The sequence below is a fragment of the Sorex fumeus genome, unplaced genomic scaffold, assembly GCF_029834395.1.
Source record: "Sorex fumeus unplaced genomic scaffold, SorFum_2.1 ptg000293c, whole genome shotgun sequence".
NCBI classification, from domain to species: domain Eukaryota; kingdom Metazoa; phylum Chordata; class Mammalia; order Eulipotyphla; family Soricidae; genus Sorex; species Sorex fumeus.
In genome coordinates, this window is record NW_026606350.1 from 139,575 (window position 1) to 167,096 (window position 27,522).

General features: G+C 43.4%; 1 non-coding gene and 1 pseudogene across 1 annotated transcript; one reads left to right on the top strand and one right to left on the bottom strand.

The window, feature by feature from the left end:
* The first annotated feature begins 1,774 nt into the window (after nucleotides 1–1,774).
* Nucleotides 1,775–27,522, top strand: LOC130018849 (RNA-binding motif protein, X-linked 2-like; annotated as a pseudogene).
* On the bottom strand, nucleotides 16,218–16,324 carry LOC130018852 (U6 spliceosomal RNA). Its single transcript, XR_008791654.1, has one exon. It is a non-coding gene; the product is annotated as a U6 spliceosomal RNA (small nuclear RNA).

A 27,522-nucleotide genomic window follows, 5' to 3' on the forward strand; every position in this document is an offset into this window, starting at 1 on the left:
CTTCATGACTTTCGTGAGAAAGTTTTAGTACCTGCTTTACATTGATAAGGTTTTTCGTCAGAGTGACTTCCATATTGTTGAATTAGATATTCTAGTGGGAGGCTTTTCCTACGTGATTTACACCCAGAGAATATTGTACTACATGAATTTGATATTGCTGAATTCTGCATGACTTTCCTGGGAATGTTTTGCTACCTGTTTCACATTTGAAATGTTTATCTTCTGAGTGTCTTCGATATTGTTGAATTAGATGCGATTTCAGTGGGAAAGATTTCCTACATGCTTGCTTGCTTTGCATGCAGCCCATCAGTTTGATCCCTGGCATCCTTGTACTCTGTCTCAGCATTTGATGTTTGGTATTTTGCTGAGAGTTACCAGGTGATTAGTGTTTGATATTTTCTTAATATCTTGCAGACAGATACCAACTGATAATCCTTTTGCGATTTTGACTTGAATTTTCCTGATCTTTCACTTGCCTGGAATACACTATTTTCCCGATATATGTGTCTGTCAGATTCTAGCAAGAGAACAACTCGGAAGTTAAGATGTTAGATTCTTCTGGGGAGGCTTGATCTGATTGGGTAAAAGCCACTAGAATTTTGAGGATACTCACTTATGCATGAGTATTTCTAGGGCTAGAGCGATTGTGCATCCGGTAAGATTCTTCCCCTGTATGTGATCAACCGGGTTTGGTCCAAGACATCCGTATAGTTGCCTGAGTGCATAGCCAAGAGTAAGCCCTGAGCACTGTGTGGGCTGGACTGGGGTGGGATTGGTCCAAATGCAGAGAGAAAATGCTGTACCTTCCATGTGATTGGATGGAGTTCTGCTAAGTGAAGAGAATCATAGAAAAAGGGGTTCATCAGGGACTCTAACCTATTTGAGGTGTAAGGAAACAAGGTACCACCCAAGGACAGTGGGAAGAAGACCAGCAGGATTGGTCCATGTTTGGAAGCCTGCCAATTGTACTGGAGGATTCCATAATTTCCCTCTTTTTTATTTTTTAATTGAAATATATAGGATTTTTTGGGTACATTTTCCTACCTACTCCTTTAAAATTCATGGAGTTTCTTACCTGTAACAATTTAATATTGTTGACTTAGTTGTGACTTTCGTGAGGTTTCTCACCTGTTTAAATTCAATATTGTTGTGTTAGATATAATTTTAGTGGGAAAGATTTCCTACATACTTTACACCCCTCAGATTTCTTACTGTATGAATTTGATATTGTTGAATTCTACATAACTCTTGTAAGAAATTTTTAGTACTTGCTTTACATTGATAAGGTTTTTCGTCAGAGTGACTTCCATATTGTTGAATTAGGTAAGATTACAGTGGGAAAGATTTCCTACATGCTTTACACCCCTAGAATTTCATACTGTATGAATTTGGTATTGCTGAATTCTGCATGACTTTCGTGGGAAAGTTTTGCTACCTGCTTTGCATTTGAAAGGTTTGTCTTCAGAGTGACTTCCATCTTGTTGAATTAGATGCGAATTCAGTGGGAAAGATTTCCTACATGCTTGCTTGCCTTGCATGCAGCCCATCAGTTTGATCCCTGGCATCCCAGGACTCTGTCTCAGCATTTCATGTCTGGTATTTTGCTGACAGATACCAAGTGATGAAGTCTTTGGTATTTTCTAGATACCTCCCTGGCAGATACCAAGTGATAGTTCTCTTGTGGGTTTGACTTGCAGTTTCCTGATCTTTTCCTTGCCTGGGACATACTATTTTCCCGATATGTTTTTCTGCCAGATTCTAGCAAAAAATCACCATGGAAGATAAGAAATTAGCTTCAGCTCGTGAGCTTGATCTGATTGGGTAAGATCCACCAGACTTTTGTGAGTAGTCACTTATACTTAAAAATTTATATGGCTGGAGCAATAGTACAGCAGATTAGATGCTTTCCTTCCTTGGGGCCCACGTGATTTGATCCCCTGCACAGCAGATCATTTCCTGAGTATAGAGGAGTTGGGATCAGAATAGGGACCATATTGACAATGATGGTTGGAAGGGATTTCTCTGAATGGAGATGTGTTTTGAAATTGGGTAACTGACCAAACATGATGGCCTCTCCGTATCGGTATTGGAAGCCATAAGCCCAAAAGGAGACAGAGAGACAAGATGAAATATGCCTGTTTACAGGCACACTTGGTGGCTCAGAGTGTGTGGAGCTGGTAGAAGGGAAACTCAGGACATTGGTGGTGGAAGTGTATTTGGTGAAATGATGGATGTTGGAACATCGTATGTCAAAAACCTGATCACGAAAAGTTTATAACTATCTCAAATATTCAGGTAAATTAAAATGAATTAAATAATATTGGTCACTGTCACTGTCCTCCATTGTTCATCGATTTGCTCGAGCGGCCCCAGTAACGTCTCCATTATGAGACTTTGTTGTTACTGTTTTGGCATATCGAATACCTCACAGGTAGCTTGCCAGGCTTTGCCCTGCAGGGAGATACTCTCTGCAGCTTGCCGGGCTCTCTGAGAAGGGCAGAGGTATCGAACTCGGGTTAGCCATGTTGGCTGCATGCAAGGCAAATGCCCTACCCACACAGCTATCGCTGTAGCCCCATAATATTGGTACTATCATAAAATATACATACATATTTTATACAAAAATTCAGTGGTGGAGGGTCTTTGGTACTTTGGTGCTTTCCAATGTACAATAACGTTGTACTTGAAAACCATAAATGTTAATACTTTCATAATGTATTACTTTCAGTGCAATAAAAATGAAAGAAAAATGTAAAACCTCCACTGGTGGAGGGGGGCACTTTTCATTGGGGTGTTTTAATATCAGTCAAGAGAAATGGAGACTATGGTATGGATTGTGGTGTTTAAAGTTTGTTTTCTGAAATCTTATCATTGACAATATTGTAAAATTATAAATCCCACTGAAATTTAAGAAAAGCATTTTGTAGAAACTGTGCTCTCCCTGATTACTTGATGGCAATAAACAGTCTGCTGTTCTGTGTATACAAAATACAAACCAAAAATCTTGAACACTGTACAGGTCAATACTTTTGTAAGCACGTTTCCTACACTATAATAAAAATTAAATTTGGTTTGTTTTGTTGCTTTTGGGGTCACACCCAGCAATGCTCAGGGGTTACTCTGAGTATAGAAAACTGTTTAAGTTTGAACATGGAAAGGACAAGAAAACCAGTACGGTGAGGAATATTGTCTTTAATGGAGGCAGGGGGCAGGTGGGAAAGGGGAATATACCAGGGATATTGGTGGTTGGTAATGTGCAGTGGTGAAGGGATGGGTGTTTGATCATTGTGTGATTGTAACCCAAACATGAAAGCTTGTAACTTTCTCATGGTGATTCAATAAAATCAAAATACAACAACAACAAAAGAAAACCAGTAATGGACCAAACTAATCTTTCCTCAAACCCCCAATTTTTTTATGTTTTGAAATTTTTGTTTCAATTATGTAGCGAGATCTAGCTATGCGAAAGTATCACTCCTAGAGGTACTCAGGGGACCATAAATGGCAGGTGGTAAAGTGGTATGCAACTAAGGTTAGCCAAGTTCAAGGCCTTAACCGAATACTGTTTGGCCTTCAGAACCAAAACTTTGTAAGCAAAGAAGTTAGTTTCCAACACGACAAATATATCTTAAAATATATTATCAGCAGTTAGGGAGTATAGCAGATGTTCCCCTTACGTGTAGCCACCCCAACCTTGATCCACAGCACCCAATATGATTCCCCCAAGCCCAGAGTTATCTCTGAATGTAGAGCCAGGAGTAACTCTTGAGCACAGCAGGTGTGGCCCCAAAACCGAAATATATGTGTGTATAGATATGATTGTATATGCATATATATGTGTGTATACATATGTGTGTACACATACATATGTATGTATGTGTTTATATACAAATAAAGTGGACCAGAGTCATGCTAGAGCAGGTAGAGCATTTGTATTCTATTCAGCTCGCTCAGGTTCAATTCTTTGGACCACAGATTGTCCCCAAGCCGCACCAGAAGGAACCCCTGAGCTCAGAACCAGGAGTAAGCCTGAGCACCACTGTGGCCCAAAAATACAAAAAAAAAATTGTTGAAGTCATCCGTTCCTTATCCCCCATAGCTATCTTTAAAATTAAGTGTTTCCACCGGGGCCTTACAAACAGAACTCAGGGACCATCCCGTGGATATTGGGTCAGACAACTCACTGGAAGGGCCCAAGCATGTGGTGCTGCACTGACTCTGCAGATTGGGGAACCTCCAGTGCCACCTGGCAGTCTCTGGGGCCACCTTTTGATGCTGTGAACAGGGCTTTTAGTGCTGCGGGAATCAGACGTAGTTTAATAATCTACGCTCCTAAACCGCTATCCTCTTGCCCCCCAAAATCAGTTGAAATGTGCAAAGATTAACCCTACCTCACACAGACTAAGGATTATAAAGAAAACTTTTAGGTATTTAACAAAAGTAAATCCTCGTTCAAACATATCCTACCTCTATAAATGCGTTTATTAGTATGACTCATGAGATTGTTCAAAGCAGCAAGGAATGTGTCCCAGGCAAAAGAAGGAGAGGAGGGGGGAAAGTGAAGAGGGGCAGGGAGAAGAAGAGAGGAGTGAGGGATACGGGAGGAGAAAGGAAAGAGGGGGAAGTGGTGAAAGAGAGAAGGGCAAAGCAGGGAAGGGAAATCTGGAAGAGGAAGGAAAAAGAAAAGAGGGTGGGCATGGGGAAGAGGAAACGGGGAGAGCTGGGAGGGTGGAGGAAGGCAAAAAAAGCGGAAGGGGAGGGATAAGGGGAGAGGGAAGATGTGGGGGGAAGAGAGAAAATCGGGAAAGGAGGGGAAGAGGAGGAGGGGAGGGAAGGGGAAGAGGAGAGGGAAAGAGGATGATGGGGCGAAGGGGAAGGGAAGAAGGAACAAGGGAGAGGATTATAAGAGGATGAGAAGGGTAAAGGGAGAACAGGAACTGGAGCATAGCACAGGGGGTATGCGTTGGCCTTGCTCATGGCCAACCAGCTTCGATTCCCAGCATCCTATATGGGCTCAGGAGTAATTCCCGAGTGCATAAGCCAGGAATAACCCCTGTGCAAGGCCTGTTGTGACCCAAAAAGTAAAAAAAATTAAAAATAAAAGAAAATGCACGACATTAAAAAATAGAGGACAGGGGATGGGGAGAGCACGGAGAGGGGGAAGAGGAAGGAGAGTGGGAGAGAAAGGCAGGAGGAGGGCGAGAGCAGAGCAAGGAGAGGCGGAGAGGAGGACCCAGAAAGCCAAGTGGACATAAAGGGGAAGGGAGAAGAGGGGAGAGGGGAATGAGAAAGGAAATGGGGAGGGGGAAACGGAGGGGTGAAAAAGCTAAACTGTCCCCGTGAGACACGTGCCGGTTCTAGTGTGCATGCGTTCCTCGCATTACGTCCCGACATGCCTAATCTCTTCCGGATTAAATGGTCTCTTCCGGGGGAGCTCTAGTCCAATGGGATTGCGCGCTGAAGGCGGGCGACCGACCACTGAACGGCTTTTTCCAGAGGTCGTTACATCGTCATCTTGGAGCAGAAACCTGTGGAAGATGAAGTAAGGCTCCGGTTGTCCTACGTGGAGTGTGGGAGGTCGGGGCTGGGGGATTGGGATGCGGGGCGGGAGGAGCTGAGGGAAGAGGCGGGGGCCGAAATGTCCGAGGGGGCGGGGGTCGCGAATTCTGGACAGGGCCGTGACTATTCCAGTGGAGACCTAGTTCGGCATCTGGGGCGCTGGGACATTTCTTTACTCTGCGGCAACATCCGCAGCCCATTGACGAAATTGAAGTTAATCAAGGAACTCAAGGAGCGAGGGGTCCAGCTGGGGGTGGCGGAGAAGGTGTCCTGGCACCCCGAGTACAAGGACAGTGCCTGGATCTTCTCGGGTGAGTTTTGCCGCGGTGCGCTTCGGGTTCCCCGCCATGGCTTTCCAGAGAGGGTTTCAGCCTTCCGCCTCTCTTCTCCCGTTATTCCTCTCCTCTCCCTGGCTCTCGCGCCCCCCCCCCCCTCCTCGTTTAGGTGACACCCAGCGATGGTCAGGCGTCACTCCGGGATCTCCATTCAGCAGTTCCTTCTGGCGGTGCTCACAGAACCTATGGGATGGTCCAGGGAAGGTGCCAGGGATCGAACCTGGGTCAGCCTCATGCAAGACGATTGCCCTACCCGCTACACGAGCGCTCCAGCCCTGCCGGCATGTATTTCTGCTTCTTATTTTGGGGTCCACACCTGGTGGTGCTCCTGCGTTTCTCCTGGCTCAGTGCACCGGGAATACGACTGGCGGTGTCTGGAATTATATGGTATGCCAGAGATGGGACCCACGATTTTGGCCACGGGGACGGCAAGCGCCGTACCCATGGTACTATTTTTCCAGCACCCTTATTTCTGTTCTTTTTCCAGGCTTTCATTTTTCCCCTCCATTTCTCACCCTCCCATCCCATCTTTCTTTTTTTTTTTTTTCATTAGTGAAACACCATGAAGTACAGTTGAAGACTTACAAGTTGTTGTGCTTGGGTTTCGGTTATAGAATTGATTGAGTACCAATCCCACCACCTGTGCCCATTCTCCACCCCCACCAATACCGGTATCCCACTCCAACCCCCATCCCCCATCTCACCCTGCCTCTGTGGTAGGGCAGTCCCTTTTGTTCTCGCTCTCCTTTTGGGTGCTGTGGTCTGCAGAAGAGACATTGGGTGGCAGTCATGTTCGGTCTATAGACTACTTTCAGCATGCATCTCCCATCCTGGGCAGATCTTCCCAGAACCCTTTATTTGGTGCTCCCTTCTCTATCTGAGCTGCCTTTACCCCTAGAGTCTGCCTCTGAGCCATGGAGTGAACAACCTGGTATTTATCAAAGCTGTTCTTCGGTGTTAGTCTCTTATTTTGTTACTCTAAGTTACCCAGATGAATGCGATCTTTCTATGTCTGTCCCTCTCTTTCTGACTCATTTCACTTAGCATGATATTTTCCATGTAGTACCACTTGTATATAAATTTCATGACTTCCTTTTTTCTAACTGCTACATAGTACTCCATTGTGTAGATGTACTAAAGTTTCTTTAACCAGTCATCTGTTCTCGGGCACTAAGATTTTTTCCATATTCTAACTACTGTCAACAGTGCTGCAATGAACAAACAAGTGCAGATGTGACTTCGACTATACTTTTTTGCCTCTCTGGGGTATATTCCCAGGAGTGGTATTGCTGGGTCAAATGGGAGCTCAATTTCTAATTTTTTGAGAATCGTCCATACTGTTTTCAAGAAGGGATGAACCAGTCAGCATTCCCACCAGCAGTGAAGGAGGGTCCCTTTCTCGCCACATCCGTGCCAACACAGGTTGCTTTTGTTCTTTTGAATGTGGGCCAGTCTCTGTGGTGTGAAATGATATCTCATTGTGGTTTTGATCTGCATCTCCCTGATGATTAATCATGTAGAGCATTTCTCGTGTGCCTTTTAGCCATTCGGTTTTCTTCTTCGAGAAAGTCTCTGCTCATTTCATTGCCCCACTTTTTAATGTGGTTGGGTGTTTTTTCTTGTGGAGTTCAACCAGTATTTTGTATATCCTTGATATCAACCTCTTGTCTGATGTGTATTTGGAGAATATCCTTTCCCATTCTGTAGACTGTCTTTGTATTTTGGTCAGTGTTTCTTTGGAGGTGCAGAAGCTTCTTGGTTTAAGATAGTCCCATTTGTCTATCTCTTTTCACTTGGTTGGCCAGTGGCGTGGCATCTTTGAAGATACCATTAGCTTCAATATCATGGAGGGTTTTGCCAACTTTGTTTTCAATGTACCTTATGGATTCCGGTCTGATGTTGAGGTCTTTGATCTATTTTGATCTTACATTTTTTCATGGTGTTAGGCAGAGATCTAAGCCCAGTTTTTTGCATGTAGTCATCCAGTTTTGCCAGCACCATTTGTTAAAAAGGCTTTTCTTACTCCACGTCGCATTTCTTGTTCCTTTATCAAAGATTAGATGAGCATTTGTTTGAGGGGAGATGCCAGTATATTCAACCCTGTTCCATAGGTCTGCAGCTCTGCCTTTGTTTCAGTACCATGCTGTTTTAATTATTACTGCTTTGTAGTAGAATTTGAGGTTCGGGAGGTTAATTCCTCCCATTTTCTTTTTCCCAAGTGTTGCTTTAGCTATTTGTGGGGGCTTATTGTTCCATATAAATTTCAGGAATGTTTGCTCCATTTCTTTGAAGAATGTCATGCGTATCCTAATAGGGATCGCATTGAATTTGTACAGTGCTTTGGGAAGTATTGCCATTTTGACAATATTAATTCTCTCGATCATGAACAGGGGATATTTTTCCATTTCCTTGCGTCCTCTTTTTATTTCCAGAAGCAGCGTTTTGTAGTTTTCTTTGTACACGTCCTTTACTTCCTTCACTTCACTTAACTTAATCACTTAACTTCCCGTTAGTCGGCGATTTGCTCGAGCGGATGCCAGTAACGTCTCCATTTGTCCCTGTCGCGTGCTAGTGTAGCCCAATGGCATCTGTTCGCTCCGGGAACATGAAGGGCCTCAAACCGATCGTTCATGATCTTGACGAAGACGTCTGACCACCTGGTAGGTGGGCGTCCACGCGGTCTTTTGACATCCCGTTGAATCCAGTCGGTAACAGCTCTAGTCCAGCGGTCATCTTTAAATCTCATTACGTGACCAGCCCATCTGATTTTCGACACCTTGGCAAATGAGACAGCGTCCCTGATTCTTGATCGTCGACGGATGTCAGAACTCCGGATTCTTTCTCTCATTTGAGTGAAACGTGATATTCCAAGCATAGCTCTTTCTATTCTTCTTTGGGAGACCTGAATAGCGTTCTCATCTTGTTTGCGTGGGGCCTAGGTCTGTGAGGCATATGTTAATGTAGAAACAACAGTGGAATCAAAGAGACGTGCCCGGAGCCGGAGGTTCTTCGTCCTCTTAGCTATTTCTTCGACGTTCTTGAAGGCGTTCCAAGCCACTCTCTTCCTCCTGCGCAGCTCGGGTGCCAGGTCATTTGTCATGTTGACCTCTCGACCTAGGTACACATAGCTGTTGCATTCGGAGATGGTCGTTCCATTGAGAGTGAATGGGGAGTCAGGAACGAGGCTGTTTCTCATAAACATTGTCTTCGTAAGATTCAGCTGTAGTCCTACCTTTCCACACTCACGGTCAAAGTCGGCCAGCATTTGTGCCGCTTGGCTGATGTTTGGTGTTATTAGAACAATGCCATCAGCAAAGCGGAGGTGGTGTAATTGCCGACCATCTATCTTCACTCCCATTCCTTCCCATTCCAGTCGTCGCATGATGTTCTCGAGGGTGGCACTGAAGAGTTTCGGTGAAATGGTATCACCCTGCTGCTCCCCTCTCTTGACATCAACGATCACTTCTTTGTAGAAGTACTTCCTTAGTTAAACTAATTCCTAGGTAGTTGATTTTGTGGCATACAATTGTGAACGGGATTGTTTTCTTCATGTCATTTTCTTCTCTCTCACTATTTGCGTATAGGAAAGCCATGGACTTTTGGGTATTGATTTTGTAGCCTGCCACTTTATGATACAAGTCAATTGTTTTTAGGAGTTTCTTTTTTTTTTTTTGCTTTTTGTGTCACACCCAGCAATGCACAGGGGTTGCTCCTGGCTCTGCCCTCAGGAATTACCCCTGTCAGTGCTCAGGGTACCATGTCGGATGCGGGGACATTGAACCTGGGTCGGCCGCGTGCAAGGCAAACTCCCTACCCGTTGTGCTATTGCTCCAGCCCCTCTAGGAGTTTCTTGGTAGTGCTTTTAGGGTTCTCTAAGTATAGTATCATATCCTCTGCGAATACTGAGAGCTTGATTTCTTCCTTTCCTATTTGGATGCCCTTAATCTCTTTTCCTTGCCGAATCGCTAATGCTAGTAATTCCAGTACTATGTTGAACAGTAGTGGAGACAGTGGACATCCTTGTCTCATCCCTGATCTTAGGGGAAAGGCTCTCAGTTATTCCCCATTGAGGATGATGCTTGCTGTATGCTTGTGGTTGATGGCTTTAACTATATTGAGGAAAGTCCCCTCTCTCCCCAATTTGGCGTGAGTTTTCATCATAAACGGGTGCTAGATCTTGTCAAATGCTTTCTCTGCATCTATTGATATGATCATATGCTTTTTATCTTTTCTTTTTTTATATGATCGATTATATAGATTGATTCCCGAATGTTAAACCATCCTTGCATCCATGGGATGATCCCACTTGCTCATGGTGTATGATCTTTTTGATGAGTTGTTGAAATCTATTTGCTAGTATTTTGTTGAGAATCTTTGCATCCGTGATCATCAGGGATATTGGCCTGAAGTTTCCTTTTTTTGTGGTGTCTTTGTTTCCTTTTGGTATTAGAGAGATATGGGCTTCATACAAACTGTTTGGGAGAGTTTCTGTGTTTTCAATTTCCTGGAAATTGCTTGTTGTTCCCTATGAGATTTCTGTTGCTCATCTTCAAGCTCGCTGATCCTCTCTTCAGCTGCACTTATCCTATTGCTAAGGGTACTTACTTGCTTTTTAATTTCACCTACTGAATCCTTTGTTTGTGACGCTTCTTTTTGTAGCTATTTTATTTCTGCTCTCATTTCTTCCTGTATTTTCTCGACTATCTGTTCTATTGTTTCTTTCATTTCTCCTTTTAGTATTCTGGACATCTCTTCCATTGACTCTTTGAGTAGATCCTTGAAGACCCTCTGCATTTTGTCCCGGAACTCTTATTCAAAGAGAGCATGCATAATTGTGGACAATCTCGGTTGAGGATTCGCGATTCTTTTCTTCGTATTCTCCTTGTAGTGGAGATTTGCGTTGTTTCTTCATGTTGCTTTGGTTGCTAGAGGTAGAATGCTGAAATCACAGGCACTGTTCCGTCTTATCCTGGGAAAGGATTTTGGTTAAGATTGGTCGATGGTAGCCACCCTTCACCCAGTCTAGAGTCCGACTTTCTTCTCAATCAGACTTTTGCTCGAGCGGGCCCAGTAACATCTCCATTGGAGACTTTGTTGTTACTGTGTCTGGCATATCGAATACATCACGGGGAGCTTGCTAGGCTCTGCCGTGCGGGCAAGATACTATCGGTAGCTTGCCGGGCTCTCCGAGAGGGGCAGAGGAATCGAACTTGTGTCGGCCATGTTGGCTGTGTACAAGGCAAACGCCCTACCGCTGTGCTATCGCTCCAGCCCTGACATTGAGTGAAGCTTTGGAGGAGGTGCTTTTTAGGATTGAGATTGTATAGCTTATTTCATACTGACTTTTTGTTAGAAGTAGAGTAGGCCAGTGGGATGTTGTTATATTGTAGTAGAGGTGGTCAGAAATTTTTGGTCGGTATTAGGAGACAAAGTATGGGATGAAAGTCCTGAGTGCTCAGATTGGGAAATATAACTGTGGCCAGGAGAAGGACACACCCACTTCTGGGAGGCCACGCAGCCTACGTAGTGGCCACACCCCTGGCCTGCCCCCCTCCCGTTGCCCTCTCCTTCACCCTCCCCGTGCTCTCCCCCTCTTATTCCCATTCTCCCTGCTCTCCTCATCCCCTGTCCTCCTCTATTATTTAATGCTGTACAGTTTCCTGTATTCTTCATTTTTAATTTTTTACTTTTTGGGTCACACCCGGCCTTGCACAGGGGTTACTCCTAGCTTACTCACTCGGGAATTACTCCTGGGGCCATATAGGATGCTGGGAATCGAAACCGGCTTGGTCACGTGCACGGCAAACGCCCTACCCACTGTGCTATCGCTCCAGTCCCTGTCCTTTCACCCTTCTCATCCTCTTATAATCCTCTCCCTTTTTCCTTCTTCCCTTCTCCCCTTCATACTCTTTCCCTCTCCTCTTCCCCTTTTCTCCCCTCCTCCTCTTTCCCTCCCCTTCCTCAGTTTTCTCTCTCTCCCCCTGGACTTTCCCATGCCTCTCTTCCCCCCACTTCTTCCCTCTCCCCTTATCCCTCCTCCTTCCTCTTTTTTTGCCTTCCTCTACCCCTCCCACCTCTCCCGCTTTCCACTTCCCCATGCCCTCCCTCTTTTCTTTTTCCTTACCTTCCTCTTCCCATTTCCCTTCCCCCCTTTGCCCTACTCTCTTCTACCTCTTCCCCCTCTTTCCTTTTTCCTCCTCTACCCCACACTCCTCTCTTCTCCTTCCCCCTGCTCCTCTTCACTTTCCCCTTCCTCTCCTTGGTTTCCCTGGGGCACATTCCTGGCTGCTTTGAACAATCTCATGAGTCATACTAATAAACCCATTTGTTGAGGTAGGTTATATTTTAATGAGGCATTACTTTTGTGAAATGCCTAAAAGTTTCCTTCTTAATCTTTAGTCTTTGAGAGGTAGGGTTGATATTTGCATATTTAAACTGATTTTTGGGGGGGCAAGGAGATAGTGGGTTAGGGGCACAGTTTTTGTTTTGTTTTGTTTTTTATTTTTTTGCTTTTTGGGTCACACCCGGGGATGCACGTGGTTATTCCTGGCTCTGCACTCGGGAATTACCCTTTGCAGTGCTCAGGGGACTATAAGGGATACTGGGAATTGAACCTGGATCGGCCGCGTGCAAGGCAAACGCCGTATTCGCTATGCTATTGCTCCAGCCCCAGGGTTGCAGATTATTAAAGTAGGTCTAGTGTCCCCCAGCACTAAAATCCTGCTGACAGCATCAACCCGTGCGGCCTTGGTGGCCCCAGCGCACTTCCAGGTGGCACTGTAGGTTCCCCAAGCTGTAGTGTCAGTGTATCACCACATCCTTGGGGCCTTAGAGTGAGTTGTCTGACCCAGTATCTAGGGAATGGTCCTTGGGCTCTGCTTGGAAGACCCCTTTGAAAACATTTTTTGAAGGTACCTATGGTGTATAAAGAGCGTATGACTTTAAATTCTTTTTGTATTTTTGAGCCACAGGCAGTATTGCTCAGGATTACTGCTGTTTCTGAGCTCAGGGCTTCCTTCTGTTGGGGCTTGGGGACCATATCTGGTGCACAGGATTGAACCTAGGCCAGCTGCATATAAGACAAGCTCTCTACCTGCTGTAGTATGACTCTGGTCAACTTTATATATACATATATGTGTGTGTATGTATATACATACACACATATACACAGATACATGCATGCATATGTATTTATATGTATTCACACATATATGTATATATAACCATATATCCATACACATATTTCGGTTAGGGGGCCACACCTGCTGTGCTATTGGTTTACTACTGCCTCTACATACAGAGATCATTTCTGGGCATGGGGGAATGATATTGGGTGCTGGGGTCAAAGTTGGGTTGGTACATGTAAGATGAGCATCTGCTATACTATCTCTTTAACCGCTGATAATATATTTTAAGATACATTTGTGTTGTTGGAAACTTAACTCCTTTGTCTACAATTTTTTTTGTTTTGAGGGACACCAATAGTACGTAGGTAAGGACTTGAAATTGGCTTTCCTTAGTTGCTCACCACTTACCACATAGGGTCCCCTGGATATCTCTAGGAGTGATCTTTGAGCATAGTTGAATGTGGCAAGATCATTGAAACAAAACATTTTCAAAACAAAAACAAATTGGGGGTTTTGAGGAAAATTTATTTGGGTCCATTGGTGGTTTTCTTGACCTTTCCATGTTCAAACTTAAAAACTATTCTATACTACTGGTGTGGGCTGGAGCAATAACACAGCAGTAGGGCCTGTGCCTTGTGTGCAGCCGGCCCGGCCAAGCCGGTTTTGATTCCTCCGCCCCTCTCAGAAATCCTGGCAAGCTACTGAGAGTATCTTGCCCGCAAGGCAAAGCCTGGAAAGCTACCCGTGACGTATTCGATATGCCAAACACAGTGACAACAAGTCTCACGATGGAGACGTTACTGGGCCCGCTCAAGCAATCGAAGAACAACAGGAGGACAGTGCTACTACTGGTGTAATGTATTCTATTAGATTGTGAGTTCAGATCCTCTTTTTTGATAACCTCAAGGCTAGGCCTAGGGCCTTGTAGATAGTACATGCTTGGTAAATGTTTGAACTGAAATGTGATTTTTCTCTTCTAGGTGGACTTCCTTATGAACTGACTGAAGGTGCTGTTTATCTGTGTTTTTGCCCAGTAAGTTCACTTTAATTTTCTCCTTTCTAGATTATCTGTGTCATTTTCTTCCGTGATGAAATTTGTTTCCATACAAATTGTAAGCTGGCTGGCATTTCTGCATAGGGAGAGCTCAATTCAAGATTTTGCTTTAGTTCTACCCAGGACGTAGATCTAGAGCTCTCCCAGTCTGGAAAATCCAACAATTTGTCTCTAGGCTTCGGCTCTGTTTCTATTGCTTTTGTTCTTCTTCTTTTTTTTTTATTTTTCGTTGCAGAGTCCTTCAAGCAGTTACTCCTGACTGTGCTTAGGAATCACTCTTCATTTTTCTTTTTGGGTCACACCTGGCAATGTGCAAGGGTTACTCGTGGCTCATACACTCAGGATTTACTCCTGGCATTGCTCAGGGGACAAATGGCCTGCTGGGAATTGAATCAGGAATCGGCCACATGCAAGGCAGGCACCCTACCAGCTGTGCTATCGCTCCAGCCCCAGAACCGCCCATGGTGTGTGGTGCTGGGGATTGAACTCCCGTCAGCTGCATGCAAGTAAGGGCTGTACCCCCTGTGTTTTATCTATGGCTATTTCCTTGATCTTTCATTGAGACTTTTTAAACTTGGATCTATAGTAGAGCAGATGAAAGGACTTTTAGATAGCTACAGTTCCCCTACAAGGTTTCTTTTTGACCCCCTACAGACTAGGGATAACAGCCCTTCTCTGCCCACACCTGTGTGACACTATCCCTTTAGGCAAAGTATACAGGATGTAGGGGAAAAGAACTAATGGTTTTGGTTGTAGTTTGCTTTCTTTGTTTTCAGATAAGTGTGAGGTTAGTGAGCCGACCAGATCTCCTGTGGCTGGAGAGCTTAGGGGACAGTAGTTTCTGGTCAGGGGATGCGTACAACAGAGGTTAGAAGGCCGTGGGAAGGAAACTTGGCAATGCTTTTTATGAGAAGTGAGCCATAGGTATAGGTTTTGGCCATCCCACTCAAGCTGAGAGTTCTGGCAGGGGTTGAGGTGTCTTCCTCCTAGCTTCTGGGTGTTGGGGAGGTTCACAGTAGGTACAGCACATGATTTCCATTTCTTCATGGTATCTGTTCCTGTCTAGTCTCTCATCTAGGGCTGCATCCTTCAATATCACTGGCCTGCATACTGGTCCATGGACTTGTGTTTGAAGACCTATTGATCTAGATGTTTTTGTCTTGTTTCTATTGAGTGATGGTCAGCTAGTATGTGTATTCTAGTTTTCGCTCCACAGTGCTCTTCATAAAGACCTTTTGGCATTGTTAATAATGACTTTGAAAACCATTTTTGATTTAGATCATTTGTCTAGGATTGGGTTCGAGCAGAGTGGTTTACTCTATGGGGGTAATATGAGAGATTTTGTAGGGTTATGGAACTGTCTTTGGAATTTTGGAAAAGTGTGTTTTCTGGAGACAAACCTAAGGACAACAAACAACCATTAGCAAATGCACTGCATAGGTTTTTTTTTTAATTCTTAATTGTCTTTTATTTGTGAGCAGTGTTTCCAGTAGTTCACTACTATAAATTAAACCATAATATATATTTTAGCATGCTGCTCTTCTTTGTGAAATTATTGGATTAATGTGGCTAGTTTTCTCTTTGCTGATTTTTAATTTTTTTTTCGTTTTGAGGCCATACTAGTCTCTGTTTAAGTATCATTTCTGAGGAGCTCTAGGGACCATATGTGGTTATCTAATATGGTTTGGTTTTGTGCAAGTCAAGCACCCTGCCTGCTGTACTCTCTCTCCAGTCCCTCTTTGCTAACTATTAAATGTTATTTTAAGATTTTTTTATATTATTTTCAGATTGCTCTCTATAAAGGTTTTCCGGCTTTCCGCTCAATAGTATGCCCCCTTTTTCTGAATTCTAATCAACAGTGATTTGTTATTTTAAAATTATTTGCCATTGACTTTCTTTCTGAAATTTATCTTATTAAAGAATTGTGGTTTCCAGAGTCATTGAAAGTTGAGTTTTAGACATTTATTTCATCATCAGCCCTACCACCAGTATTCCCTTATTCCATCCCACCTCAACCCCCACATCATCCTCCACCTGAAAACTTGGTAGGAGCATGACAAGTTTCCGTGGTTGCAACGTAGATCCCATGTTTTCAGTTTTTGTATTTCCTTGCTTTCTCTTTTATTTTTTTAAAATTTTTTTTTAAATATGGAATGCTTCACAAATTTGCATGTCATCCTTGTGCACGGGCCATGCTAATCATCTCTGTATTTTTCCAATTTTAATATATGTGCTGCCAAAGCGAGCACTTGCTTTATCTTTTCATTTGCTTTTAAATTCATCATCACTGTATCATTGTAGCACTGTCATCCCATTGTTCATCGATTTCTTTGAGCAGGCACCAGTAAGGTCTCCTTTCGTCCTTAACTGAGATTTTCACAAGATCCACATTGGAGACTTTCTCAGGGTCAGAGGAATGAGAGCCATCATTGTTACTGGGTTTTGGCATATCGAATACGCCATGGGGAGCTTGCCAGACTCTGCCATGCTGTTGGGATACTGTTGGTAACCTGCTGGGCTCTCTGAGAGCGAGAACTAGACACCGAGAGGTCATGCGGCCGGAAATGTGGCTGCATGCTTTCAGGAGCTTGGTTCATCAGCAGAGACATTAAACATCTTTTTCATAGATCAACAGATCATTATTCTTTTTAGTATGCTATGTACTTTGCCTATTTTTTTCTAGTGTTGTGTTCCTCATTAGTGATTTTACAAGCCTCCTTGATAGAATATGGATATAGTTTTGTTATATCATTTTATCATGTATTAATGGGCTGGAGCGATAGCACAGCGGGTAGGGCATTTTCCTTGCATGCGGCCAACATGGCCGACCCGAGTTTGATTCATCTGCTTCTCTCGGAGAGCCCGGCAAGCTACCGAGAGTATCTCACCTGCACGGCAAAGCCTGGCAAGCTACTCATGACATATTCAATATGCCAAACACAGAAACAACAAAGTCTCACTATGGAGACGTTACTGGGCCCGCTGGAGAAAATTGATGAACAATGGGAGGACAGTGACAGTGACATGTATTAATTGATTTTTAAAAATGTGATATACTAGGATGGAGAGAATACATAGATTAAGGTCCTTGCCTTGCATACCATTTTTGGCTACAGTAGTGGTTCATTTTTGAGCACTTTATATGATTTCTTGAACACAGAGCCAGAAGTTGCCACAGAACTCTCCTGGGTGTCCTTCCCCCACCCCAATTTGATGTGTGATAGTACTGTGCCTTTATTCTTTCATGTTGAAAAGTTTTCAATTTGAGGTCTAAAGAGGCCTTTTTAACGGATTCCTCTACTGTTTCTTTGCTTTTTATTTTGAAATACTACTTATATTTCATGTTAATGTATTTTATACTTTTATTTCAGACATAATACAGAAAAACTATAAAAAGCAAGGAATGCCACAGTATTCCCTTAGCCAAGTCCCTGAATATTAGCATTGTACCTAATTGTTACTACTATATTTTATTAGAGAAACACCATGAGGTACAGTTACAGACTAACAAATTTTTGTGCTTGGGTTTCAGTTATACAGTGATCAAGTACCCATCCCTCCACCAGCGCCCATCCTCCACCACCACGGGTCCCAGCATCCCTCCCACTCCCCATCCCCCCATCCCACCCTTTAATACATGCCTCTGTGGCAGGGCATTCCCTTTTGTTCTCTCTCTCTCCTTTTGGATCCTGTGGTTTGCAAGAGATGCATTGAGTGGCAATCATGTTTGGTCTATAGTCTACTTTCAGCATGCTTCTCCCACCCTGGGAGGATCCTCCCAACACCCTTTATTTGGTACTCTCTTCTCTATCTGAGCTTCCTTTTCCCCTAGCGCGTGTGGCTGGCCTCCAAGTCATGGAGCAAAACTCCTGGTACTAATCGCGGCCACTCCTGGGTGTTAGTCTCTGATTTTGTTGCTTTATGTTCCCCGGATCAATGCAAACTTTGTGTGTCTATCCCGCTTTTTCTGACTCATTTCGCTTAACATGATAGTTCCACTTGTATTACCACTTGTATGTGAATGTCATGACTTCATCTTTTCTAACAGCTGCATAGTACTCCATTGTGTAAATATACCAAAGATTCTTTAACCAGTCATCTGTTCTCGGGCACTCAGGTTTTTTCCAGATTCTGGCTATTGGAAAGAGTGCTGATCCCTATAAGGATACCCATGATATTCTTGAAAGAAATGGAGCAAACACTCCTGAAACTTATATGGAACAATAAGCCCCCACAAAGAGCTAAAGCAATTCTAGGGACAAAGATAATGGGTGGAATCAACCTCCCCAACTTGAAGCTCTACTACAAAGCAGTAATAGTTAAAACAGCATGGTACTGGAACAAAGGCAGAGCTGCAGACGAATTGAACCGATTTGAATATACTGACATCTCCTCCCAAGCATATGTTCATCTAATCTTCTGTAAGGGGGCAAGAAAAGTGAAATGGAGCAGGGAAACCCTCTTTAATAAATTGTGCTGGCAAAAGTGGATGGCTACATGCAAAAAAGTGGGCTCAGATCTCTGCCTAACGCCATGCACAAAAGTATGATCAAAATGGATTTATGACCGCAACATCAGACCGAAATCCATAAAGTTCATTGAACACAAAGTTGGCAAAACCCTCCATGATATTGAAGCTAATGGTATCTTCAAAGATGTCACGCCACTGGCCGAGCAAGTGAAAACAGAGATAGACAAATGGGACTATCTTAAACCAAGAAGCTTCTGCACCTCCAAAGAAATACTGACCAAAGTACAAAGACAGTCTACAGAATGGGAAAGGATATTTTCCAAATACACATCCGACAAGGGGTTGATATCAAGGATATACAACGTACTGGCGGAACTCCACAAGAAGAAAACACCCAACCCCATCAAAAATTGGGCGAGGAAATGAACAGAAACTTTCGCACAGAAGAAATCCGAATGGCTAAAAGGCACATGAGAAAATGCTCTACATCACTAATCATCAGGGACATGCAGATCAAAACAAGGAGATATCATTTCACACCACAGAGACTGGCCCACATCCAAAAGAACAAAAGCGACCGATGCTGGTGCGGATGTGGCGAGAAAGGGACCCTCCTTCACCGCTGGTGGGAATACCGACTGGTCCAACCCTTTTGGAAAACAGTATGGACGATTCTCCAAAAATTAGAAATAGAGCTCCCATTTTACCCAGCAATACCATCCTGGGAATATATCCCAGAGAGGCAAAAAACGTATAGTCAGAGTGACATCTGCACTTGTTATTGCTATTTTTACCTGTTTCACAGTTTCTGATTTTACTAAGTTATCAGAGAGTCCATTGCAAGACATGATTTGTGGGTTTGGACCATGCCTGGCGATGATCAGGGATTACTCCTGGCTGTGCACTCAGGAATTACTCGTGGTGGTGCTTGGGGTAGCACATGGGATTCTGGGATTGGACCCCAGTCACAAGGCAAGTGCCTTTGTGCTGCCCTCCATGTCAGTACCAAGATCTTTCAGTTTGTGTTTCCAAAAACTAAGGCCATCAGGAAATCAACACTGATACAGAACTGTGATGAACCTTTTGGTTTTCTTCCGTTTCACCCCCTGTCTCATAAAACCCTTTTTTGTCTCTAGGCCATACCCAGTGGTTCTTAGGGGCTACTCCCAGTCCATTGCTCAGGGTCGTTCTCACTGGTGCTCAGGGGACCATGTGGTGCTGGTGATCAAATCTGGATCTCCAGCATGCAATGCAGTTGTACCAGCCCTTTGAGCCATCTCCCCAACTTGCTGATAATCTCTTTATTGTAGGAGAAAAATTGCTTTGTGGTCCTTGATCTGTCATGTAAATTATAAAAATTTTAGTCTTTTTTATTTTGCCAGAGAGAAAGTACCAGGATAAAGGTGCTTGTCTTGCATGTGGGTAACCCTGGTTTTTATTTTTTTTGGGGGGGGTAATATAATTTTTCTTTTATTTATGGGATTGCTATTATTTTTTTTTTACATTTAATATGTGTTTTTAGATTTTTATTAGTGAAACACCATGAGGTACAATTGTGGATTTACAAAATTTTTTGCTTGGGATTCATTTATACAATGATTGAATACCCATCTCTCCACCAGTGGCCATTCTCAACCACCACTGATCCCAGTATCCCTCACACTCCCCGCTCCTCCCATCACAGCCTGCTTTTGTAAATTTTATTGAATCGCCGTGAGAAAGTTATAAGCTTTTATGTTTGGGTTACAGTCACACAATGATCAAACACCCATCCCTCCACCAGTGTACATTCCCCACCACCAATATTCCCGGTATACTCCCCCCTTTTCCCACCTCCCCCTGCCTCCATGGCAGACATGATTCCCCATATTTTCTCTCTACTTTTGGGCATTATGGTTTGCAATACAGACCCTGAGAGGTTACCATGTTTGATCCTTTATCCACTTTCTGCACACATCTCCCATCCCAACCGATTCCTCCAGCCACCTTTTTCTTAGCGATCCCTTCTGTATTCCAGCTGCCTTCTCACCTTTGCTCATGAGGCAGGCTTCCAGCTATGGCGTAATCTATCTGTCCTGTGTATCTACTATCTTTAGGTGTCAGCCTCGTGTTATGTTGTTTTATACTCCACAAGGGCTGGAGTGATAGCACAGCAGTAGGGCGCTTGCCTTGCACGCAGCCAACATGGCCGACCCGAGTTCGATTCCTCAGCCCATCTCAGAGAGCCTGGCAAGCTCCCCGTGATGGATTCAATATGCCAAACATAGTAACAACAAAGTCTCCAATGGAGACGTTACTGGGCCCGCTCGAGCAAATCGATGATCAACGGGAGGGCCTTTACCTTTTACCTTTTATTTATTTTATACTCCACAAATGAGTGGAGTCCTTCTGCGTCTGTCCCTTTCTTTCTGACTCATTTCACTTAGCATGATACTTTCCATGTTTATCCATTTATAAGCAAAGTTTATGACTTCATCTCTCCTGAGAGCTGCATAGTATTCCATTGTATAGATGCCCCAAAGTTTCTAGGGCACTTGGGCACTTGGCCCAGATTTTGGCTATTGTGAACAGTGCTGCAATGAACATAGAGGTACAGATGTCATTACTACTGTGCTTTTTTGCATCCTTGGGATATAGTCCCAGAAGTGCTATTGTGGGGTCATATGGAAGCTCACTTTCTAGTTTTCGAAGAATTGTCCATATTGTTTTCCAGAAAGACTGGACTAGTGGGCATTCCCACCAACAGTGAAAGAGTGTCCCTTTACCCCCACATCCATGCCAGCACTGGTTGCTTTTGTTCTTTTGAATGTGTGCCAGTCTCTGTGGTGTGAGATGATATCTCATTGTTGTCTTGATTTGCATCTCCCTGATGGCTAGCAATGTGGAGAATTTTTTCATGTGCCTTTTGGCCATTTGTATTTCTTTTTTGAGGAAACTTCTGTTCATTTCTTACCCCCATTTTTTTATGGGGTTGGAGGTTTTTTTCTTGTACAATTCTACTTGTGTCTTGTATATCCTGCATATTAATCCCGTATCAGATGGGTATTTATTAGGTAAATATTCGTCCACATTCTGTGGGCTCTTTTTGTATTTTTGCCACTGTATCTTTTGAAGTGCAGAAGCTTCTTAGTTTGATGTAGTCCCATTTGTGTATGTTTGCTTCCACTTGCATGGGGCTGACCCTGTGTTAATGTCCAGCATTGGTCCCCTGAGTGCCTAGAATGACCCCTGAGTATAGAGCTAGGATTAACCCCCGAGCACCTCTGGGTATTTATTATAGGATAAAACTCATTTTTAGGGTGTTCATTTTTTAAAAGTTTTTGTTGAGTATTGATAACAGTGTCTCACATGTGCTGTAATGCTGAGCCACCTTCCTAGCCCCTGTAAGTTTTAGTGCAATTATTTTGTAATCATCGCCTGAATCAGAATGAAGCTCAGTTTCATTACCCTCAAACTTTCTTCACGTGGTACCTTTTATAGTCTTCTGTTTGATTTTATTTCTGTATGTTTTTCCTTTGAGGTTGGGCACTCCCAGCTGTGCTCAGGGTTTACTCCTTGCTCTGTACTCCATGATTCTTATTCCTGGTAGGCTCGAGCGACCATATGTGGTTTTTGTTTTCTGGTTTTGCTTTTTTGTTGTTTTTTTTTGGCCACAGCCTGTGGTGCTTTGATATTCCTGGCTCAGTACTCTGAAATCATTTCTGGTGGACTCTGAACCAACTCCCCCTCCCCCGCCGCCGTTTGATTATTTTATGTGGCAAAGTGTATCATTATTTCATGTTTCTGGATTTGTAATCAATTATAGGTGTTTCTACTCACCCACTGCTCTTTTTTTTTCTCATGTGTAAGATTTTAGTGCCATAAATTGAAATCCCTGATCCATTTATAGTTATTTTTATGAATATTTGTGAGACACGGATTCAGTTTGTCTTTTCCAATGGCTAATTTTTGTAAATTGAAACATTAACCTACCATATTTGTATACTAATTCATATACGCTTGACTTTCTTGGTGTTTTTCTTCCTTTTTATTGGTTTATTTATTCATGACACATACCAAGTAGCTAGTCTTATGAGCTATTCAGAGTTTTTCTAGTTCTTATTTTTTTTCCCTTTTTGGGTCACACCCGGCAATGCACAGGGGTTACTCCTGGCTTTGCATTCAGGAATTACTCCTGGCTGTGCTCGGGGCACCATGTAGAATGCTAGGAATCAGACCCGCGTCAGCCACGTGCAAGGCAAACTCCCTACCTGCTGTGCTATCATTCCAGCCCCATTCCTAGTTATTCTTATGTTCATTTTTCCACAAGAATGTTGGAAACAATTTACTCTGCTCCAGGGGAAAAAATGTGTGCACTTTAAAAGTGGAATTGCGTGAAATTTATATATTATTTTTTGAAGGACTTTTATTTTTGCTTTTTTTAAAATTTTTTATTAGTGAATCACCATGAGGTACAATTACAGACTTGCAAACTTTCATGCTTGCATTTCAGTCATACAATGATCGAGTACCCATCCCTCCACCAGTGCCCATTTTCCACCACCAATGGTCCCAGCATCCCTCCCACCACCCCGCCCCGTCCCTTCCACCCCACCCCGCCTCTGTGGCAGGGCATTCCCTGTTGGCTCTCTCTCTCTTCTTTTGGGTGTTGTGGTTTGCAGTAGAGCTATTACGTGGCCATTATGTTCAGTCTATACTCTACATTCACCCTGCATCTCCCCTCCCAATTGGGCCCTCCTAGCACCCTTCTCTATCTGAGCTGCCTTTTCCCCCAGCATGTGAGGCCGGCTTCCTAGCTGTGGAGTAATCCTCCTGGTACTTATTTCTACTAATCTTGGGTGTTGGTCTCCCATTCTGTTACTTTATATTCTAGAAATAAGTGCAACCTGAGAAGGATTTTTAGTGCCTTTGTTATGTTGGGTTATCCTAACCAACAACAAACGATATTTTCCCCTCAATTTTATTTTTATAATGTTGTTCACAAGAATTTATTACATTCAGTATCCCAACACCAATTCTACCTTCATTACACCTTCTCACCCCCATTGTTTCAGGTTGTCCGTCCACCAGTTAAGCCTGCCCCCAAAGAAAGCCATAGGTAATTTATTTTGTATTGTTTGCTATGAATAATATGTTACAAATGATTCAGAAATGTTTTCTTTGAGAAAATTGTGTGAAGATTTTTGTATCTCACCCTAGAGCCATTAAACCCAACAAGGGATATTTTTATATTTATTTAATTCTATGTTTCTTTGAGGAGTTTTAAAAGTTTTACTTAAGATACAATTTGTAGTTTATTTTTCTTTTGGGGTCATACCTGATGGTGCTCATGGCTTATTCCTGGCTCTGTTGTCAGTGACCCCTTGTTTCAGGGCTCAGGGCCCATTTGTCATACCAAAGATTAAGCCAGGTCTGCCACATTTAAGGCAAGCACTTTGACCCCTGTACTGTCTGTCCAGCCCTGTTCAAGTCTTTTCATTATTTATATGTTTACTTATTATTTTGGCCAGACTCTGCAGGGCTCAGGGTTGATTCCTGGCTCTGCATTCAGGAATTAGACCTGGTGGTGCTAGGTGGATCTTTTACTGGGAATAGAACCCAGGTTGGATATGTGTAAGGCATGTGCCCTACCCAATGTACTCTTCATCGGGTCCCTCAAGTTTATGTATTTATTTATATTTGTTTTTGGACCATACACGGCAATACTCAGGGGTTACTCCTGGCTCTGTACTCAGAAAGATTCCCTGGTGCTTCTTAGGGGATCATTTGGGATACCGTGGATCAAATCCGGGTCTGACACTTGCAAGGCAACTGCCCACACTACTGTACTTTTACTCTGACCCCTCAAGTTTATTTATTTATTTATTTATTTATTTTGGTTTTTGGGTCTCACCCAGCGATTCTCAGAGGTTATTCCTGGTTCTGCACTCAGGAATAACTCCTGGCGGTGCTTGGGGAACATATGGGATGCCGGGTATTGAACCCAGGTCACCCACGTGCAAGGCAAATGCCCTACCCAATGTGCTATTGCTCCAGCCATTAAATAGGTAAATAGTTCATGAAATCACTTTAGCTGTTTTTAGTCGTTTCTGTTATAAGATGCTAGATTTTGGCAGAAATTTTGTGTCTATGATTATGTTTATAATGTATTCATCAATTTTTTTTTGTTCTTTTTGTTATTTGTCCCACTCCAGTGATGCCTGGGAACTTTCCCTAGCTCGGTGCTGGGGGATTACTTCTGGTGGTGCCTGGGGGACCATTTGATACCAGGGATTGAGCCTAGGTGGCCTACCTACAAAGCATATGCTGAAACGCACTAAGATTTCTGTTTGATATTTTCTTTTTGTGACTCTAGTAAAAATATTATTTTGTTTTTGTTTTTGTTCCTCACTTGGCAATAGTCATGGCTTTGCGCTCAGGAATCGTTCCTGGTGGTGCTCGGGAGAATGTATGGGATGCCCGGGATTGAACGTCATTCGGCCGTGTGCAGGGCAAGCACTTTACCAGATTTACTGTTGTCCTGGTGACACCATGCTCTACTCAGGAATTACTCCTGGCTCTGTGCTCTGGGATCTCTCCTGGGAATGATTGGATATATTAATTGGTGGGGGGAATTTTGAGTCTTAATTTTTATCACTATTTTTAAACTTTTTATTTCTACTTTTAATTGAGTCACTGTAAGCTAGACCCTTACAAAGCTGTTCAAGATTAGGTTTCAGTCAGTGTTCCAACACCCATCTCTCCCAAGTTTACATTTCCCAGCACCAGTGTCCCCAGTTTCCCCTCCCATCACCTTCCCCCCACCCCCCAGCCTGCCTCTATGGCAGGCACTACTCATCTCTTCATTCACTTTTTAAATGGGACATTTCCTATTATATCCTTGAGTAACTTTTTTTGTCTTGTTTAGGGGTGCCACACCAGTGGTGCTCAGGGATCACTCCTGGTCGGGCTCAAGAGACCATATGGGGTGCTAGGGATTGAACCGGGTTGACTGCATGCAAGGCAAGAGCTCTACCCACTGTCCTGCTCTAGTTCCCTCCGTATACCTTTTTATAGTTAATCTTCATTCGTCATCTGGTTCTAGCTTCGTCTTTTATACTCAGTATTTAAGTTTTGTTTGTCAAGCATTCTGAACATTTTATTTCTAATAGTGTGTCTTTTTTGTAAATAAATAGATACGGTGAGATTGTTACCATAAATCTGGTACAGGATAAGAAGCCTGGGAAATCCAAGTGATTTCTGCTTCCTTTGCTATGAAGTCCAGCAGAGCACAATACTGGAGGTTGACAATTTTAATGGCATCAAGGTGGGTATAAGTAATAAACAGGATTTCGCTGAAGGTTTCTGATGTAGTAGTTTAGTTTTATTTTTCCCCTGGTTCAGAAAGTCCCAGGGGCCACCAGGATGAGACATAAAGAGTTTCAGGGGTGTGGAAAAATGGTTCTAGGAAGCAATTACATGGGCCTCTGCCCCAGTCAGCACTTTTTTCTTCCTCAGTATTAGCTATTTCTCCACCCACCCAGGGAGGCCTTTGTTTCTTACCTTTCCCTCCTCAACACTGTAGTTCTCCAGCCCAGGAGAGTGACTCGTGGAGAATGTATCAATGATTGCACCAATAATCAGGAGTTTCAAGGATAGCATGGAATGGGGATATAGGTTTCCATTTTATGGAGCCTATATTCAAATTGCCTCAAAGAAGGAATGGTTTTCAAAACATATTTTTTCTTTTCGGGTTGTATGCAGCAATGCTCAGGGGTTACTCCTCGCTCTGCACTCAGGAATTACTTCTGGCCTTGCTGGGGATGGAATGCTGGGGATCAAACCTGGATCCGTCAGCTACAAGGCAAATGCCCTACCCTCTGTGCTATCGCTCCGGCCCCTCAAAAATATTTATTTATTTATTTATTGCTTTTTGGGTCACACCTGGCAATGCACAGGGGTTACTCCCGGCTCATGCACTCAGGAATTACTGCTGGCGGTGCTCAGGGGACCATATGGGATGCTGGGAATCGAACCCGGGTCAGCCGCGTGCAAGGCAAATGCCCTACCCGCTGTGCTATCGCATCAACCCCTCAAAAGTGTTTTAAATGGGAAATAGGATAGATGAAAAGAGGTAGATTAGACTTAAAGATAAGACTAAAATCAGACCTTGTATTGGAACAATAAAAGCTAGACTTTGGGAATGTAGAGTGCCTGATGCCTATAGAATTAAGTATGTATCGGGGACTGAAGTGATCCTACAGTGGGTAAGGCTCATACCTTACCTGTGGCTGACCAGGGTTATGATCTGGACACCCTATATGACCTTCTGAGCACATTCAGTAGTGGCTCAACTCCCCCCACCATCAAAAAAGAATTTTTAAGTCTATGCTTGAAAAATGAAATGGTTTTGTTTGATGTGAGTAATTACTATTTTGTTCCTTGCACAGAGTTTGTGTTTCACAGCAAAGTATAAGTGTGAACTAGTCACAAAATTTCCCAGAGTTTTTTTTTATGTCATGACATAAATAGAGCACAAAAATATTTGTATGGCACACAGGGGTAAACTGACCGATGATGCTAGTGCACTTGCCTCAGGGGCTCAGTAGCCCTCAGGCCCCATGTGGTTGCCCTGAGAGCAGAGAAAATTGCTAGCTGGGAAAAAGTGCTCAAACACACCAGTTGGGCAAACAGTGTTGGAGATTTTCCCAGAGATTGAAATATCAGGAAGTTGGTGTGGATCACTTAGTTTGGAAGGAGGGCTGTCTTTGATGATGCGTTGGCTTTTTGTCTTAGATCAAAGGACAAACTATTCGAGTGGATCATGTGTCTAACTATAGGGCTCCTAAGGACTCAGATGAACTGGATGATGTGACCAGACTGCTTCAGGAGAAGGGCTGTTGGGCTCACATGCCTTCAAACAGTTCAGCTGAGGACTCTGAAGATGACAAACCCACCAAAAAAAAAACACACACAAAAGAAGGTAAAATGTTATGA